Here is a 6,991-nt window from a genome sequence, read left to right on the forward strand (position 1 = left end):
CCCTCTTCTCGCTCTCTGAATGTAATTATGCATCACACTGATTTAGAAGCATCCAGCCTGCTGCTAACCGACAGTACATGCTAAATTATTATAGAGCATTGTCCTCCATCTTCAAGCATTACCTTTGCACTTGTAGGCCTTTTAGGTGTTCAGTATCTACCAGAGCTGTCCTCACATTTCCCTTACATATTAGTCATTAACTAGCCTGGTTAAAGCCTGGTTAGCATGCTTAGGATTAAGTCTGGTTTAATCAGGATAGTAACTCACCATTTCACAGTTCAGTGTTGAGAACTAAACACCAGTATTGTTAGTGTTTCACATTAGGAGAAAGAGACTAGATWATTTACAACTAGATTTGATTATTTTCTCCTAACATTGTGATAACTGGTTGTAGTTCCGATGCTGTTGAAATACACCTGGTAATGTATGGCTTTGATGCACTTTGTGATGAATAACTGAGTTGAAGCCGAACAGATATCTGGGCGGCTAACAAACTAACGGTCTCATATTGTTCTCTTCCTCAGATGTGTTTCTCCAACACAGACATCTTATTTTACGTCTCCGCTGACATCTAGTGAAACTCCAGGGGAAGTTACTCTACAATGTGTCACGCTGCTGTTACGACCACCTGCAGGTACATGGTTCACCCAGCGAGTTGCAAACAGAGAGACTCTCTCCCCAAACTCTCTCGGGTCTCTAATCATTTCAGTGGTCGTACGGATCAAATGTCTCAGAGTAGGGGTGCTGATCTAGGATCTTCTGTCCAGTAATCTTATTAATTCCTTATCAAAAAGGCGAAACTGATCTTAGATCAGGACTCTCTACTCTGAGACGCTTTATGGATACTGGCCCAGATCTACACCAGTGCCTAGGACGGTTGTGGTTTCTGGACAGGACCTTTGATACTCAAGAACATATTGACTTGACATAGGTCTGGTAACTATACATTTTTGGATTYATAAATATAGCATCACAATTAACACACAAGACAACTTCATTTTTCAGAAATATATTTTAGAGTTTATGTCTGAGACAAAATGTCAAAAGCATATAGGTCCCAACAAGATATCATTTGTAACAATGGAATGGAAAGAAAACAAAAATAACTTTTTCATTTACATATGTAAACCGAGAATAGCTCTTTTTAAACAACAGTGGTTTTAAATACAACTGGCTTAAGTGGATAAGAGTCTGCAGAAAATTCCCTTCCCAATCAACCACATATGGAGTGTTTTAAAGGTCTGATGTTTTAGCCATTGTCTACTTTGTGTGTCGTCCCAACACCCTAGAAACACTCTTAGGGAGAGACAAGCAGCTAGATGGGTGTAATGCCACGTTCATGTGGTATCGGAAGTTCCTATTTCCAACTGAGAAGTTCCACTTGAGCGACTCTCCAAGTGGGAAACTGTTGTGCCCGAGTGTGGCGAGTTGTGATGTTTCACCACTGACCAAAAAATAACAAATCAGTTTGACAACTACGACTCCATCAATATGGAGAAGGTAGTTTGACCATATTGTCAATGTTAAGCAAGCTAGCTAACTTTATTATTAGAAACCTTGATAAGCTAGCTAAAATCCTATTGGTTGAAGAATTTTTCCGACTTCAAAAAGCACTTAAACACAATCATGTTGGACTTAATTGTTCCACTTCCCCATTTCCCATGAGCATGTGAAGCCAGCATAAATACACTCGGAGATTAGCCTAGCTAATCCATATTCCTCTTACACAGTCAAGTCTATTGTCCATCATCTTGTTTAAGTGCTGGGTAATTTCCCTACAAAAAACTGAGCATTTAATTAAAAAAAAATCTAATGTGGAATTCATTTTGACAAGTTAAGTCCTTTGTATCTTAGTACACCAAAGAAGAAGAGACATTCACGCTGGGGTTTCTGGGATGGGATTTAGTCCTCCAGTTTCTCTCTACTGTGCAAATACAGTGTTACACAGACGTACAGCCAGACAGGCATGCGGACAGACAAACCATGCAGAGAATTAGAGGCCGTGAAAGAAAAAAAACAGAAACGTTAAAGAAATGTTCTTTAAAGGAACATTCCAAACCCGGGGGCTCTGAAACAATTCATAGGGACGGTGAGTCTGAGAGCAAACATAAAGCAAAGCAAAAATAAATACAATGTTTACTAAATCATGAAACGGAAACATGATACTACCAAAATGAGTGTAAGAACATTATTGACAACTAAAAGGAGTTCTTTACTAGGGATGAGAATAGTTGAACTACAATGAGACCAAGCCTACCCACAATATCATGACTCTTTCTTGACAACACAACTAATGTAGCTACAATAGGAAGAAGTGATTCACAACATTTTCTGAAGTCTGAGGTATGCTAAGTACAGTAACCATGGCAGCACAGCAGTAGCCATGCTATCAATCAACAACAGTGTGTTATCGTGTCAAATGTAACCTCGGTATGCATTTTTTGGTTGTGCCCAATGAAGTAAAACGCGAAAGCTAAGTGTCTTTAAATGCCCCATGCTTGTCTTTAGAGTCTAGCTGCTACAGAGCAGCCAGGAACAATACAGTACAAAAAACAAATCAGTGTGTTCCCCTTTTTGTGTTCAGAGTGATGTGTGGAAAAGAGACCAAATACAGTGCTGCTAAGTGAGCTGCCCAGGCTGCTCCAACCAGGGCCTGCTCCAACCAGGGCCTGCTCCAACCAGGACAGTCAACCTCAACCCCCCACATAAGGTTTTTAGAGTTATTTACTGGAGTGATACCATCTTTGCCATAGCTATTCTCTTTCACAACGTCATCGCTCATCTGTATATAATATATTTCTAGGTTTTCCATGTAGAACTTCTCTGTAAACAGGATCATTCTGTAAGTAAATAGACAATTGCTGGAATCCTGGTATAAAGTAGAAAGGCTGTTCTCCATCCCAATGCATGATGAGGCACTAAGAGCAAGTGGCACATCAACTGTACAGAGTAACAACGCAAAATGACAAACACGCAAATATAAAAAGTATGTTCAAAATTAGAGATTTTCATACATGCCAATAGAATTGTCACACAATTGAGATCATTGATTAAGAAAAAGTTGATGATGGTATAGTCAACTGACCAGCTTGATGTGGAAATGATAGTTTCAAAGATGGCAAATTAACACTTGGCTTTACAATATGTTCAATTCAATATACATGACAAGATGTTTATAGTAACTATTAACTAAGGTAGTTGCCAAACAATACATTGGAATTGAATAATCATTTAACAAAAGGTTGAGATATACWTGTTTGAGCCGTTACCTCCAGAACAGTGTGCTTGGTATCAAAAGCCTTGTTTGAGAAAGCCAGCAGCAACACTGTGTATGTCTGCTGTTACTAGTGGTACGAAAGAGCTGGATGCAAACACATGCTTTGGCTTTTTTTTGCTTGACTACTTCTTTTTGGATGACCTTCTAACCGGCAGGTCTTTCTGGTGAGACATGCTTTTTCCCCGTTAGCGATTCGTTATGTGATAAAGGGAAGCTACATAAGGCTAAATGCTAACCTTCAACAGTGCTTTACGAATCAACTGGAAGTTGAACGTTTTAAATGTTTGCTTGCAACTACCTTTTTGAAGCATTTTTACAGAAAAATAGATCAATCCAAAAGTATAAGAACCCCTAAAAGAGGCTGTGAGAGACAAACGCGGTCTACATCACAATCCTGGTAAACATGCTGAAATATKATTTCCCACCATCCCGTCCTCTTTCAAACAGGAACATGTATTTCTCTCTCTCCCCTGGTCAGGAACATCATTTAAGGCAATCTTCATTTCTGACACAATCCTGAAATCCATCAGAGCTTCACAAAGGCACTCTCTCATTGGTGGACCCTCCATCACAGAACTACCAGCTGCATCAATAAGGCAAAGATCCAATAGCCTCATCATCTAATAACGGCAAACGCCGCTTGCTCAACGGCCAACCACAGTCAAGTCTACTGTCCTCAGCCAATGACAGCCCGACAATTCTCCTAAGGGCTTTTTTGTCCGCCATCGCTCATCAGTAACCACCATCTCCATCAGTAGCATGTCCTCCATTTAGGGGGACAAAAGCAGGAGAGAAAATAAATGTCCAAGCTGTGTGTGACAGCCGGACTTGTCCTGTCCTCTGTCTCCATATTTGGCCACGGGGGAGCTCTGTAAAGCACCAGATCTTTCCCTTCAGGAGTAAGACTTCAATTTTCCGCCTCCACTCTGAGTACCCACGCCCTGCCTCYGTGCTAGGGTGTCTTCTGGGGGCGTCTTCTGGGGATGCCTCAGTCTGACTGGCAGAAACAAACGTCTCTTTAGAGTCACGGTGAGCTGACCACYCTGAGCTGCCTGGCTGCAGCGCTTTGTCACTTCCGTCCTTCATATCGTATCCCCATTGACTCCCTACTCTGAAGCCCATCCCTCTCCCTCATTGGCAGAGGATCTGCCAATCAAGGTGATCGGTGATAGGCACGGCGCAAGGACTAAATGAAAGGGACAGTCGAGACTCTCCAGAAGGTAGTTTCCGAGCTGCAGAGGCCGACAGTCACGGTGCGACGCCCTTATGCTTCCCCCCTATAATGGTGCTTCCTCCTCCATGGGTTCCTCCTCCGACCTGCTAAGGGGAACAAGAGAAGAGAAAGGTGCGTCAGCAAAATGGGGTCATCTCAATAGAACTGGGTGGTAGTAGCTATGGTGACCTACCTCTGTTTGTTGGCCACGGAGAGAGAGGCCATGGCGCTGACGGTCTCAGCCTCCTCCGAGTCTCCTCTCTGAGCCTCCAGCACAGACAGGCCCAGCTGCTGTCCCCGGGCACCTCCACTCTGTCATGTGCGGAGTGCGCGCCTCCCTCCCTCGTACTCCCTTATCCTCGGCGAAAAACGTGGACCGCTTATGCGATTCCGCATTGAGCTGAGGGCAGCTTATCAATACCCTCTCTCAGTTAGCAGCCGTGCTCTGTTACTTACCGTGCTCCTCCAATCCCTGAACCCTTCAGCGCCAGCAAGCTATGGAGCACTAGCATGGAAGGTGTCCAGTTCTATTAAGTTAAGTCGCAACCCAGGCGATCTGCTTTACGACATCACGCGACAGTGGAATACACCTCTCGGTCGGACCTCATCTAGCAAGAACTTGAAACGACCAATCCCTCTCGTTCAGGCGGTCCCGCCGGCTCTCGCTCGAGCCTGGCAATAACCGCTCTCTCTCTTCGCTCCCTGAGCGTGGCGGCTGCGAGACCCTCCTCTCCCTGACCCTCTCGGCTGCCACTCCTGAGCGAAGGGTCGCTCGGCTCCGACTCGGGACCTCTGCTGTACTCCGCTCCCTCCTCTCAGCTACCCTCTCGGGCTCCCTCCTCGGTCGCCTCACCTCACCTCTCGTGCGTGCGACCTGCCCTCTCGCTGCGACCGTGCAGCCGTCGACCGTGCGAGCTCGAGAGCTGCCCCGTGTCCACCCATCTGTCGTCATGTGGACTCCCGATGGCTCGTGCGTGCAGCGCGATCCCTGTCATCGTGCATCGAGGGCGATGCCCTGCGCTCTCTCACGATGACCACGTCGGTCGGCTCAGCCATCGAGATGAGCGTGCGTGGTCATCGCTCCCTTCCTCTCGGCTCCCGATCCCCTCTCCCGGCTGCCCCTCCTCTCCGCCCCCGCATTCGCACGGTCGCTCTCCGTCTGTCGATGGGACGCTGACTGAGGGAGGACACGGAGGAGGAGCGAGAGGGGAGGAGCGAGGAGTAGTGATGAGGGGGAGCGAGAGAGGGAGGAGCGAGCGAGAGGGGAGGGAGCCGAGAGGCAGGGAAGGGAGGGAGCGGAGAGGGAGGGATGAGAGAGAGAGCGAGAGGGAGGCGAGAGGGCTGGGGAGCGAGAGACGGAGCGAGAGAGGGAGGAGAGAGCAGAGATTGAGGAGGAGAGGGAGCGAGAGAGAAGGGAGGGAGCGAGAGGAGGGAGCGCCGAAGGGAGGAGAGCGAGAGGAGAGGGGCGAGCGAGAGAGAGCGGGAGGGAGCGTGGAGAGGAGGGTGCGAGAGTAAGGAGGGAGGGTTGCGAGAGGAGAGGGTTGCGAGATGAGGGAGGGAGCGAGCGAGAGAAGGAGGATAGAGAGAGAACAATGTTAAAGGACCAGTAAGTTAACTTCAGAAGCTAGCAGATTCATTACTTACCAGCAACAGCTGCAAATCCCAATAAAACTACATCACGCTTTGAAGTTCACATTCCTTGATTTGTCTAGCACTCTCATGTTTTGTTGGTCAGAGTGTAGTATTTATTTAGTTTCATAGCATAAACATTTCTCACACTGGCTATAGCCCAGGCCCAGGAAGGGGCAGGCCTGCCCGGGGAAGTCCGGGGGGTTGCCTAGCAACACGTGCCTCAGAAGAAAGAGAATGTCTGCATAGCGCAACAAAATTCCCATGATTCAATGCTAGGTTTGGCCTGAACAGCGCGATAGCTAAAATTTGATTTCAGCTAATAGGGAGCAGTATCTAACAAAATAATTAAATTACCGCATTCACTAATCATAAACTATTTACAGTACATCTAATAGAAATATGGGAACATTTGTGGACCAAAAAAAACMAATTTACTCAACCTTTAAGACAGGAATAAGTTYAGGGAGAACTTCCTGCCTCTTCAATCTCAGATAGGAACKTGTGCTTGGTACTCACTGTGTGTTTCTATAACCTTCTCTATGGAGGACACAGCATTCTGGTTGGGTCTCTGCTCCAGAAGCGCCTGAGGGAGAGGATCCAGCTGTGGACAACACATGCACACTGTCAAACTGTGCTATCTGATAACTCTGATAACTGGACACACACCATTCCACCTTCACCCATTCTCTCTCCATTTCAGTTCTTCACCAGACCACTATAAATGATCTAGTCTGATCATTACCCTTCCTGATTCCTGCCCCCCCCCCCTCCCCCCTCCTTTCTCTCTCCTTCCCTCGACGAGAGAGATAATTGGTTAGATTGATGATCCCCGGAAAGAGGTTCTACAGGATACATTTGATGGATATAAC

The 6,991-nt window shown here is 46.3% G+C and overlaps 1 long non-coding RNA gene and 1 pseudogene across 1 annotated transcript; both read right to left on the bottom strand.

Moving 5' to 3' along the window:
• Positions 1 to 993: 993 nt before the first annotated feature.
• LOC139029432 (uncharacterized) lies at positions 994 to 4,775 on the bottom strand. The gene is made up of 2 exons (XR_011481733.1): positions 4,684 to 4,775; positions 994 to 4,597 (listed from the first exon to the last, which is right to left on the bottom strand). It is a non-coding gene; the product is annotated as an uncharacterized lncRNA (long non-coding RNA).
• Positions 4,776 to 6,143: 1,368 nt separating this feature from the next.
• LOC111979973 (histone deacetylase 4-like) overlaps positions 6,144 to 6,991 on the bottom strand; it is a 44,761-nt pseudogene continuing 43,913 nt past the window's right edge.

The sequence above is a fragment of the Salvelinus sp. IW2-2015 genome, linkage group LG20 (genome assembly GCF_002910315.2).
Source record: "Salvelinus sp. IW2-2015 linkage group LG20, ASM291031v2, whole genome shotgun sequence".
In the NCBI taxonomy this organism is placed as follows: domain Eukaryota; kingdom Metazoa; phylum Chordata; class Actinopteri; order Salmoniformes; family Salmonidae; genus Salvelinus; species Salvelinus sp. IW2-2015.